General features: G+C 46.9%; 1 protein-coding gene across 1 annotated transcript in view; it reads right to left on the bottom strand.

Annotated features, from left to right (window-relative positions):
- The window catches only part of LOC135906721 (neuropeptide SIFamide receptor-like), a 222,457-nt gene that overhangs the window by 20,762 nt on the left and 189,300 nt on the right, over positions 1–12,395 (bottom strand). The window lies entirely within an intron of this gene.

Below are 12,395 nucleotides of genomic sequence, written 5' to 3'. Positions count from 1 at the left end.
ATGCAGCGATCGCGCAGATTCGCAGCGACTGACTGCGCGTCTGCATGCTTGTCCGCGCACTGTTTCGCTTTCTCCGCGCGCGCGTTTTCGCACCGTGCCATGAGCTTTAGGCCGCAGAATATGAGCATTTGACAGTATACAAGCAACCATTGTTGCGTGGGCGCTATCAGAGCTGTTCAAAAATAATTTCATTGTAGAGACTTCAACACCATACGGGGACTGTGATGTGCCGTCGCGACGATTCAATCTTTTTTTTTTCTTTTAAGTTCTTTGACCTTTCAATATTATTTCTCGAGTTGCGTCGCACTGTATGTTTATCGGTGTTCTCAGCGTGCAATTTCCCGCTGCTCCTTTTTTGTAATCCAGTGCATTAATTCATAACACAAACATGACCATATGCCATGCTTTTTTTTGAATGTGCTTCTTACCGCTGCCTTTCCACACCACTGAACTTGCCAGTATCTATAGCATCGACAAATTCATAGACCAAACCGTCATGACATTAGTCGGGTAGCGGACTCGGGCGAGCGTCTGAGTGCGCGTTTTCAGAACATCGCAGACCGGGAGCCGTAGCACAAATCTTCCTCGCGTCTGTGCTTGTTGCATACCCGAGTTGTAGCCGATGACTGTTTGCCGGTTTTATATTTCGCGAGCCAAGCTTCACGCATCTTCTTGTCCTGCGGCTATGTGTGAATAAGGCTGACACCGGCCTCCGTTACGTGCGTCCGGCCCTGCGGCACCGAGCAGTAGCCTACCATTTTGCGCCTTCAAAGTCAGCCACTTCCTATTGTAGTACTTTCAAGCGTTGTAAAGGAGACCCTCGAAGCGGGAAAATTTCGCCGCTAAATGAGGACCGCAGCGTACGAGGGAATTTAAACTCGTTTTCAGCTCGCTTCGCCGCGCCCGAAGCAGCCGACACGGCCGCTATGTCCATGTGATGCCTCCTAGCACGTCACGCCGACGGTGGCGCCAGCTTTTCCAGTGGTGGAGCTCGAGGCCAATACACCACAAAGGGTGCACCTATTTTTAGAGTGTACGAAAACATCTAGATTTCTTCTTCACTCTTAAAATAGTTGCACCCTTTGGGGCGTATATTTGCCTCACAACGATAATCGTCCTCATCCTTGCTTGCATTTCCTTTCTTGAAAACGCTGCGGACCCTACTTTCCTGTCGGGAAAGATCTGTCATGCTGATAACGCGTTAAAGAAAACAAATGCGGGTAAGACAGATGACGAGTATCGTTGTGAGGCAAATATACACCCCAAAGGGTGCAAATTGTTCTAGAGTGTTCGGGGCGCGTTTTCACGCGGCAGATTAGTTCGTAAGAACAAGTACCGGGAATTGGTGTTGTTGTTACAACATTTATTAAAATAACTATAAGAAGTTTCTGCCCCCAGGAAGTGGATCGCTCAAGGCCGGCGAGGGACAAAGGAGGAGGTTAGTTCAGATATAATGGACCATTTTTAGTCTTGTAGGGACCAGTGGGAAGTCGCCAGGCGTCCAAATCCTGCGGCCTCACAATAGGGGGGAAGGTGGCCATCGCTCTTCGGTGCTCGGCTGTCGCCGAGCAGCCCCAAAGTATATGTTCCTAATCCAGCAGCTGGTTTCCTGGACAGGAGCGGCAAGTGGCTGATTGCCAGGTCTGGAGGTAAATCCTGGCACGGTGGGCTGGCATCGCTGCTGTCACCGTGACGAACCGTCGCAGGCGTGTGCCTTCAGCACGGGTAAACTTCCCCGGCAGAGGCGTGGGATTTTACGGTAGGACGTTCGGGAGCGCGGCCTCTTCGAGCCGTGTTCACCTCTTCCAGGACCGTATCCGGGTCGATGGGGTATGGGTCATCAGGCACTTGTGGCCGTGTCTCTGAGGGGCAGGAAAGAAGCTCCCTTGCCAGAGAGTGGGCCATTCGGTTGCCAGAGACCCCAGCGTGAGCTGGTAGTCATGCGAGGTGGGCAGCGCTGCCAGCCATTCGCATCGCCCGGTGTATCGAGTGAACAGCCCTATTGCACGAGTCCAGCCGGGCGCAGGCCAGTGAGTCTGCGTCAATAGTGTGATGAGTGAAGGCTGTAAAAAGGGGTTTAAGGACGGCGACGCATGCAACAGATATCGCAGCCAGTTCCGCAGTTAAATGGGTCGTTGCAGGCAGGGCGGAAGGAAGAGTAGACAGCATAGGTGCATGGGTAATAGTACGATATGACTGAAGCTTCGTCAATGAGGGTGGAGTCACTGTAGGCAGCGTGGCAATGGGGAGAAGCGTCGCGAACTACTGCTTCATGTTGCCTTGCGTAAGCCAACTGCCTCTATGCGTGATAGGCATTCACGTTTAGTGGAATTGTTGCAAAGTCCCCGTTCAGGGGACCATCGCACGGACCAGGGAAAGAGGGCAGAGGTGTTGAAGGGTCTGGCACATGAAGAAGCGAGGGGGCACTGCGACCAGATATCGTGGCTCTTAGTCGGAAGTGATGTGAGTGCTTGGCAGCCTCGGCTATTACCTTGATCAGATTCATCCGGGCCATTTGGGCGATGCGGTGGAAGGGTGTGAAACGCGGCAGACCGGTGACAACCCTCATGGCTTCGAGGTTAAGCGATTCGAGTTTTCGTCGTTGCTTTTGGGTCAGACTGTAGAAGTTATAGCCACGTATAACACTTGAGATTAGTAGGGTAGTTACGACACGATGGACAGTTCCCTCCTCACTGCCCAAGTTATTTGACCTGATGTGGCGGATTAAGTGAAGTATCGGATGCCAGGTCCGAGTCATGTTGCGAAGCAATAGTGAAAGAGAAATTATCAGAGAAGGCAGCCACTCAATAACAAACAGCTCTTACGAAGGCAAGCTTTCTGAATTTGGCCCGAGACCATACTTAAATGTGAAGGATATTAACGCCGGAAGCGAAACCAGACCGATATATACCTTATTTACAGCCCACGTATTAAAACGAACTCACTGCAACAGTGCAGTTTTTTTTTTTCTAGCTGACCACTTGCGTGTACTTAAGTGGTGCAAATGCCGCCCAATTTAGTAGCCGCTGAGCATTACCACCATGCCTGACTATGTCGGCTATATGCAACTTCGAGTGAAGACCTCTGCTTTGCACGGCCTGTGAGAAAGCAGCGCCAGACATCAATTAAACAGCTGCCAGGTCTAATCAGCAAGCTGAAAATGATGAGATGAGTTGTTGGTCTCACACGATCGTTGAGAATCCTTCTTTGACGCTGATCAGAACCACGATTATACGTTATCATGTGGCCCCTCTCTGTAACGTGTCTTGTGCATGGCGCGCAGAGCTCTGCTTTCAAGGCATGCGCATTATCTATGAGGTAACCACGTCACAATCTGTGCCATACCACTCTCCTGTATGGAACAATTATAACGCGAGAGAGAAGGCGATAGAGAAGGCGAGAGAGAGAGACGGATAGTTAATGGATCCTGGAGAGGTTTGCCTGGCGGCATGCCTAGCATACTAATGATAGCTATTGTAAGCGATGATGTATCGTCTGCGCCGAAATTCGCCTACAAAAAATGAAAGCCGAAAGAGAGTTTATGCACTCAAACACTGCACTGGATGAGCGTTAGCTCCTCTCCACCTGCCACAGTCTCTATAAGTCGCTTTTCTTCTCAGGTAGCAGTAATACACGGAATGTTTTCGTTCAGTTGGATTCAGCCATGTTGCTTGCAAATTCAAGAACGGATGAATAAAATATCTTCCCACTCCTATGTACATGCTATCGTTCCTGCGGGAGCTCGGGAATAATCGAACATGTCCTTTTAGATTGCACCATTAGCATATCTATGCAGACGCCCTCCGGGACACTATCAAAAAAGCCTTATGTCCGCGAAATGTGACATACAGATTCCACTCGTCGAATCAAAAATGCAACAGCGTGGTCTTGTCATTCCTGCGCTTTTCTTCTTTAGAGTACAGTACGGATATTATGAAAATGCTCTTTGGTTAGGTTCCAAGTCACATGGGAATTCCGGGAAATGAAAACGCAGACCAATGTGCAGCAGCGACAGCCCATGAAAGACTAACATAAATAAATATCCGCTACAAATCCAGAGGATCGATTAACATCGTGGTTGAGGGCCAATCAGTCCGAGAGGTACCCACGATGCGAGTCCTGGGTTTGTGGCTTCAGAGCGACGGGAGAGCAGTACAGACACTCAAGACCCTCAAATCCACAACCAACAACATAGCCCAAATGATACGTCGCGTGACGTATCGAAAAGCGGGAATGCGAGAAGACGATACCCTAAGGCTCGCACAGGCCTTAGTGGTTAGTCGAATAACGTATGGCTTACCGTACCAAATCCTGAACAAGGAGGAGGAAAAGCAGGCTAACACAATAATCCGAACCGCTTTCAAAGCTTCTCTGGGCCTGCCTAAATGTACTTCAACGGAGCTCACGTTAGCTTTGGGAGTGCACAATACTTTCGACTAACTGAGGCAAGCCACCCTGATGCGACAGAGGAAGCGCCTCAGCTTCACAAAAACTGGTAGGGCAATATTGGCTAGACTCAATATCCCAGCATACCCCATTTATCTCACAGAGCAGGCCGTACCTCTCCCTCCTTCGATGAGGTCCAAAATTACCGTAGCCCCAATTCCAAAGAATATGCGTCCCGAGTACAACAAAGAAAGGCGCAAAGCACGCACACTACACATTCAATCAGCGTACTCTAATAACCATAGGTACAACACGTACTACACGGACGCAGCTCTGTATGCAGAGGCGACTGGACAGCGCTACCAAAGAGGTACGCCCTGGCAGTCGTGAACGCTATCAGCCAACAGCAAATTACCGCGTCGGCCACGGCAGGATCCCCCACCTCGGCTGAAATATTAGCAGTGGCGATCTCACTCTCTCACGCGGAGCGTTCGCAAAGGGACTCGGTCGTGGTGACGGACTCCTAGGAGACATGTCGCATGTTTCTCAAGGGGCACGTGACTGCGGCTAGCCTCGCGATAATCCCCAAATCCATCAACCACCATCATCGCCTACTCTGGTGCCCAGGCCACGCGGGGGTACAGGGGAACGAAAAGGCTAACGCGTTAGCTCGAGGGTTCACTAACCGAGCGACGACGTCCTCTTCTAACACCAACCACCCGCACTATCCCTCACAAAATTCCACCAATTTAAATGCCAAAGACATCCTTGCTCATCAGCGTGGAGTCTGCAGAAAATACCCGCCGCCTCACCCACAACTTACGGGGAAGAGGCCGCCGATTGGCGTAAAATACAGACAGGGGTGTTCCCCCATTTAAAATTGCTAAACGCCATGTATCCCACTCGTTATAGGGCCAACTGTCCTTGGTGCGGTGGCATACCTACCCTAATACACATAACCTGGGAGTGCACTAAGCACCCTCATAAGCCAAATACCAGTAGGACAATGGAGCAGCGGGAGGCACAGCTCGCCCCCTCCGACCTGGCAGGACAAAAGTCCTTAATTAGCCAGGTCAGGCAGGTGGCAGAGGCCATTGGGGCCCTGGACTTTACATCTTTACAATTGCAATAAAGTTTCTCCCTCTCTCCATTCAAGGACTATGTCCGGGTGGTCCATGCTGCGATCACCTCAAAGTGGCAAAAGTATTGCCCCTCTAAAGTTAGCGACGAACTCTAAATAGTAAAACCTATGCTGCAGGAGTGAAAGACATCAAACCACCAGGAACGTTTAATAAAACTTATTTTATGTTGCGTTCATATTCGACACACACATTTCACGCACAATTTCATATGGAAAAATGAAGAACAAGTGGCTTGTAATAATTACGAAGAACCTCTAACTAACAATCACAGTTTAATAACATGTCCAGCGTTAAAGGTAAAAAGACAGCTGTGTCTTCATGAACGTTTCAAAACATTAACACTATTGCATCCCTCTGTGATCCTATCTGAAAAGGCACTTGTATCTATAGACGATATTTTAAGCTTCTAGAAGAAACAGGCTTTTTAAGCAAACCCTAAAGCAATTATTTTTGTGGCTTGAAGCACTTTTACCAAATTATATAATCTTATCTAGTGCATGGCACATCATAGCCTTAATTGCTTATGCACCTAACCTAGCCTAGCCTAACCTAACTACTTCTCGAACGGAAGCTCCCTGCGCGTATTCTTTAACTGCCGTCTGCGGAGAAGATACAGTTGTGCGAGTACACTTTGAGTTCGATAGTGTTTTGACAGTAGTGCTTACTTAAGATACCTTGGCGATAGCGGAGTTAAAAGCAGTACATTTCCAGTGCCCTACATGTTCTCGCTCAGCGGTCCGCTGATGCTGCGTAAGTACCTCGATGACGTCGTTGGCTGTGAAGGAATCGTTGTCTGACTGCCATGTCACGTTATTGATTGTTTTCGTAAACTGCTGCAGGTGTTTTACCTTTGGCAAGATTTTTTTTTTTACGTTGTCTTCAACAGCATTGAGAGTTAATGTGTCGCAGCTCATGTGCTTACTCACATTTCTTCGCCTTATACACTGCCGTGTGTAGCCTGTGGCATGTATACGTCAATTCTTGTATTTGTCGTGCATGTGACGCAGGCGAACATCTTCAGAACTTGCGAGATTCAAGCAGACGCCCATGCGCGATCTGCTTATGATTTCGGTAACGAGAGCACTTGTTCGACAAAAATACCTCGCACTTCTGTTTCCTGATCTCTCAATATCGTGGCTTATGCTGCGTTAACGCTTCCTATTTTTCTAACTCAATGAAATTAGTTTTGGGAATATAGTTTCTTAGACTTGAAATGATAAAATGTGCAACTCCCCAAAATTTTTACCCGCTTTGAGAATTAAGGCATCTGAATAGAACTTGGAATTTCATTCGACATATCGGAATTTCAGTGTAACCATACTTGACTTTACCAATGGGAAGTAAAATGTGTGCATCCCTTCGCAGTAGCTTAACCAAAGGTGCAACGTAACAAAGTTTATTGAAAAATAGGCCAGCACCTTCTTCGCAGCATCAACTCTACATTTATTACACATGAAGCGTTGTGCCCTGCATGCACATTGTTCCCTTTAATCGGTCTTGCTATGTGAGAGCTTGAATTTTAACATAGCTGTTCCGTAGCAATATTGTAGCTTACTTTTACAATATGCGATCTGGTACATGATGTTTATTTTCTATTTGCTTTACCTCCTTTCAAAGTACTCCTTGGGATCAACCCAGGTCGTGGCACAAAATCAACCGCGAAACCAGCGTTTAACAACAAAGGTGCTGAACTTTAGCATCAGATCACACAGGCAGAATGGGACATTTCGGTACTATATATTTTTTTACCTCAAGCACATTTCTGGGAGTGTGAAAATTAAAGTGAAATGTGGCGTATTGAGAGCACACTGCGCAAAAAATTGTATGCTCTAGAATTTCTACTCTGTGTTCATTTTCTGCCCAACAGCTCAAGCACACTGCGTTTTCCAGCATGGATATTCATAATATACCCTCAAATGACGTTTTTCTTTCTTCAAAGGAGCCAGCAGACTATTTTACGCAATAAACGAGTTGCGTTATTCCTTCTCACCTATTTAACATAGCGGTTTACGTCAGTAAAATTTCTGCTGATGCAAATGTCGCTCTAAAACTTGCTAGGTTGAGTCTGTAGTTACCACCGCTATACGCAATTAGCATTCTAGAACAAGGTGTGTGTTTCTGCTTTCATTGCAGTTAATATGCGTAGCACGTGCATACGAAAGTTACTGCCCATATTTCTTATGTAAATTTCAGGGTTCTAATAATGTAAAAAAAAGCTGTTTAGAAAGAGCAATGGGCTAGGGAAATTCGTTAAACGTCCTTTAGGTCTATTGGTGGACGCATTACATGTGGTTGTCAAAAATATGCGCGAAGTTAGTTTGCTAGTCAGAGATATTGGCCTCCATTGATGCACTTTAGCCTAACATTGACACCCGCGTGGTTGCTCAATGGTTATGCTGTTGAAATGCTAAGCACGAGGTCGCGAGGTTGAATCCCGGCCCCGGCGGCCGCATTTAGATGGGAGCTGAATGCCAAAACACCCGTGTACTTAGAGTCAGGTGCACGTTAACGAACCCCAGCTGATCTAAATTTCCGGAGTCCCCCGCTACGGCGTGCCTCATAATCAGATCGTGGTTTCGGCACGTAAAACACCATAAAAAAGCGTTACATTTGACAATTAAACTTTTTCATAATTTGTTCTGTTTATCGCGTTCACTACTTGTTTAGATTGTTTCCCGTCTTCTTTCTTCAAATCTTTCTTCAACTTCAAATCAGCTGTGATATGTTTCACATGGACATCAGCTGCTGCTTTGGTTTTATTGTCAGTTATCTTTTTCAATGTGTCAATTCTCCTTGCTTTAGATTAAATGTATGTCTGAACTGTAAAGCACAAAAATCTGCAGCAAGAGTAGTACACAACACTTTTTGAGTAAAAGGGATAATCTAATACCAATAATAATAAATGTAGCAGGCATGCTTTTATCGAAAATTATCGTTAAATAATTCACTGAAATATTGCTGAAATTGCTGAGAATATTAAGGTTTGTATCTGTGGTGCCGCCGAATGAAATTACTGAAGCCAGTATTTTTTACGAGCAATAGCTGTAAATATGAGGGCCTGCTGTTGCAGTGCCATGAAATGAATCTACAGACGTCTGTATTTTTCACGGTAGATTGCTGTAAATGCGACGGTGCGTTATTTAAATGCCGTGGAAAGAAATTACGGGCGTCTGTGTCTTTTACGGGAAATAGTCAAGATGGCTGCCAGGCAAAGTCGAGTAAAAACAACGGCGTAGTTTTTACAGGGCCCGGCCCCGTCACCAGACATCAATACAAAAAAAACCCTGAAAGTTTATCGCGAGATATAGACATTCTGGCGAGTGTTCTGAGCACGTACGTGGAAGGCCGTTCTTCCGTAAGCTATCAATGATCAATCCAGTTTCCTCACCCTATTCTCCTCATGCTGTCGTCGTCCCGCGATCATCATCATACCCTCGTCGTCATCCAATTGCCCTCGTATCGTTGCCATGCCATTGTGCTTATTGCGTCATTGTCATACAGTTGTCGTCCTCTTACTATCCTCATGCCACCTTCACGGTTTCATCGCTATACTATTGTAATCGTTGTCATATTGCCGTCGTGGTGCCGTCGTGATCGTTCCAGCTTCATCACTCGATTCTCGTCATACCGTCGCCGCCACGCATGAGATCGCCGTGGTTGCTTAGTGGCTATGGTGCTGTGCTGCTAGGCATGAGGTCGTTGGATTGAATCCCTGCTACGGCGGCCTCATTTCGATGAGGGGGCAATGCGGAAACACTCGCGTACTTAGATTTAAGTGCACGTTAAACAACCCCAGGTGATACAAATTATTCCGGAGTTCCCCACTACGGTGCGCCTCAATATCAAATCGGGCTTTGGGCACGTGAAGCCCCCTAATTGAATGTAAAATTTAATTTAATCGTCGTCAAGCCATCTTCATACACTCGTCATCATCCCAGTGTCCTGATGCCATCATCGCCATGCTGTCGTCGTAATACCATCATCCTCATTTCAGAATCGTCATCCCATCGTCTCCATGCCATTGTCTTCACACCGCTTTCGTTTTTCCATCGACGACATTTCTTCTCCCTCATCCTATCATCGTCACTTCGTCGTCGTCAAGCAGGCGTAGTCATGCCGTCATGCTCACGACCGACATTCGCAAATGAGTTTCAATAGAAAAGTGGGCCGCACTCGAAGACTGGAGTATGGTGCACATTGCCGAAGCAACGGAAGTCTCAGAATGACCACTTCCGATGCTAAATAAATCTGCCTTCAGCAATATGGTGTTTTCATTGCTATAATTACTGAATGCTAATTGCGTTCTAAGACTTTCTTTAGGACTTGATGGTTGATAGAATAACACATAGTTGTTGCAGTGGAGGTTTCGGGTCCGCAAGAGAGCAGTCCAGCTTACTCTTGCAAAATCTTTTGTTTGCGTAAAAAGCAGTTATAGCCGCACCTTCAACAACCATTGAAGAAACCAGATAGCCTATCCGACCAGACTAAGCACCTCGAAGAAGGGCATACATAAAGCAACCAGGCAGATGTCTGCATCGGCTTTGACAGACCCATCTGTGAGCACTTTTCGGAGTCATTGGGCATTCTGTCTCTTTTCGTTTGTGACTAAACACTTTGTATCTACAAATCGAGTACCTAGGAGACCATTTTCAAGACGGAGCTAAAATTCGTGCTGCAAGTTGCATAAAGAAAGTGTGAGTTCACTTAGCAGGCCAGAAAGACCTGCACAGTTCCATTGCATTAGAAACAGCACATTTGGACGGGATGAAAAACATAGTGCCCTCACAACGTTCTTAGTGCTACACAGATGCTTAAAGAGTAATGAGAGTTCAGAATGATTGACGCAAGAGCCAGTAGCTCGTCGACACCGTCGCTATGTGACAGCAGAGCCGACAGCAGAGCCGCAAAGAAAGCATTCGACACCTTGGCGGCAACCATTTTGCGGAATTGTTGATTGTGAACGCATCGCCATCTAATGTGATATAAGGTGGGCTTGGTGCCGCACCAGGGGCAAATGTCTCTATACTGGGTGGGAAACATCTTGCTTAGTGTGTTTAGATTTGGGTATGTTCCTGTTTGCAGCCTCCTCCAAGAGGTTGCTTCATGCTGATTTAGGCTGTTGTGGGGTGGAGGGTATTTGATTCGGACCCCTTATAGTAATTCAGAATGTCTGAGTAGCTTGGGTTGACTGGTGGTGCCCTGGAACAGGGGCATCGACCCTGCGTAGATGGGGAAGAAGACCGTGAAGACGGCCGACCACATCTGCCACCGCTAATTTCTAACCAATTAGAGCAAATAAAGTTTTTTCTCCTCCTCCTTTTGCGGTGTTTCGTCATGGCACGCATGGTATTGCTTCATTGCAGATGAGAAATGGCACTTTTTTGTATTTCCAGAAGCCTTTTCGTTCGTCGACGTCACCGGCTCGCCATGTATCTGAGTTCATCTGGTCGCTATTGTGCGATAGCAATTATACGGACGCTCGAGACGCATTTGCGTCGGCCCTGTTGGCATTGGCGTTGACGCTTTCATGCTGTCCTGCTACTGATGGTGCGTGTGTGGTCCCCGCGTGGAGAATTAGAAGGCCCCCCAGAGGCGCGAAGTGCGTAAGGCTCGAAAAAGCGACCAAGCTAAGTGGATGCATTTTTCATCCTCCACTATATCCACTCCGCCGGAGCCAGGACAGTGTTCTGGCTTCCACTGCTGGCAGGGGCATTGTTCGCACACACATTAGCGTTCCCGCTGAACAGCTGTGTACATACATACCACCCTGGTAAACGTCAAGCTGAATTTATGCAATCATTTGTTTGAACGCTGACCAACGCCGACGGTTTTTGCTTCGGTCTCATCTCGTGCACCGCCGAGGTGCGGCGGCTGCTACGCCACTGGCACGCTTTGCATCAGTCCAGTGTCCTGAGACGCCTCCAGCGAAACGCTAAACCTCGATATCGCATTCAATGCTTCGCCTTTGAACAAAACTGGCAATTTTATCACACGCGAGTCTCAACTTGTACTGTAAGTCCCCGTATTAGCATCACAACATGTGGCCCTAATTGGAACACTGTCCGCTGGTTTTCATTTCCGGAAGACATGATCTCATTATTAAATTATTTCCACGCAAATCTTTTGAGAAAATTAAGAAAAAAAGCATGCTCTTGCGTGTGCGTGTGTCTTTGTTTTTCGGTTGTCACTCCCATATATGGGCTGCTAGACTGGGTTCGAGACGTAAACACGAACACTGACAGAAGTCTCTTGTTATACATTTCAATTATTCTATTCTTATGAAGGACCTACTTTTATTGGTTATGCCTTGTTAGGTGAAAAGATGCAAGAGCGCTTTTTTTTTCGGTAATGCAATAGTGGTGATGACAGCGTTACACTGTGATATACACTAACCTAAGTCATTAGATGATACAGAACCTACCGCTAAAACGTCGAGTGCATACTCCTCAGCAATCAAATTCTTACGAAGTAGGCCGTGCGCTGTGCCAGTCTTCGTCTGCCTGCCGTTCGTTGTCAAGTGCGGTGTAGTGTGGGCCATTAGTGGTAATATCATATCATAAATTAGTGGCTCAATGGTGTTTTCATTTTCGCACTAACACAACGACGCGCATGTGGCTGCAATATATTTTTCCCGTCTTATTTATTCGGTAAGTATCGGAAGACTATAAGGGTCTTATTTTCTGAGTGTAATAAGCCTTTAGAAGTGCCTTGTTGCCCGCAGATTGTAATATTTTAGTTACACGCATGAGAACGTGATTTTGCCAAAGACGTAATGACGCGTGTGAGAATATGTGGTACGCGGGAGTGCGAAGCATAAACATATGAAGACAGTGCGCCGTACGGGGGCGAAGAAGGCAGCGACTTTCT

Source organism: Dermacentor albipictus, chromosome 1 (assembly GCF_038994185.2).
Source record: "Dermacentor albipictus isolate Rhodes 1998 colony chromosome 1, USDA_Dalb.pri_finalv2, whole genome shotgun sequence".
Lineage (NCBI taxonomy): Eukaryota > Metazoa > Arthropoda > Arachnida > Ixodida > Ixodidae > Dermacentor > Dermacentor albipictus.
This window is presented reverse-complemented; position numbering and strand designations above follow the sequence as displayed.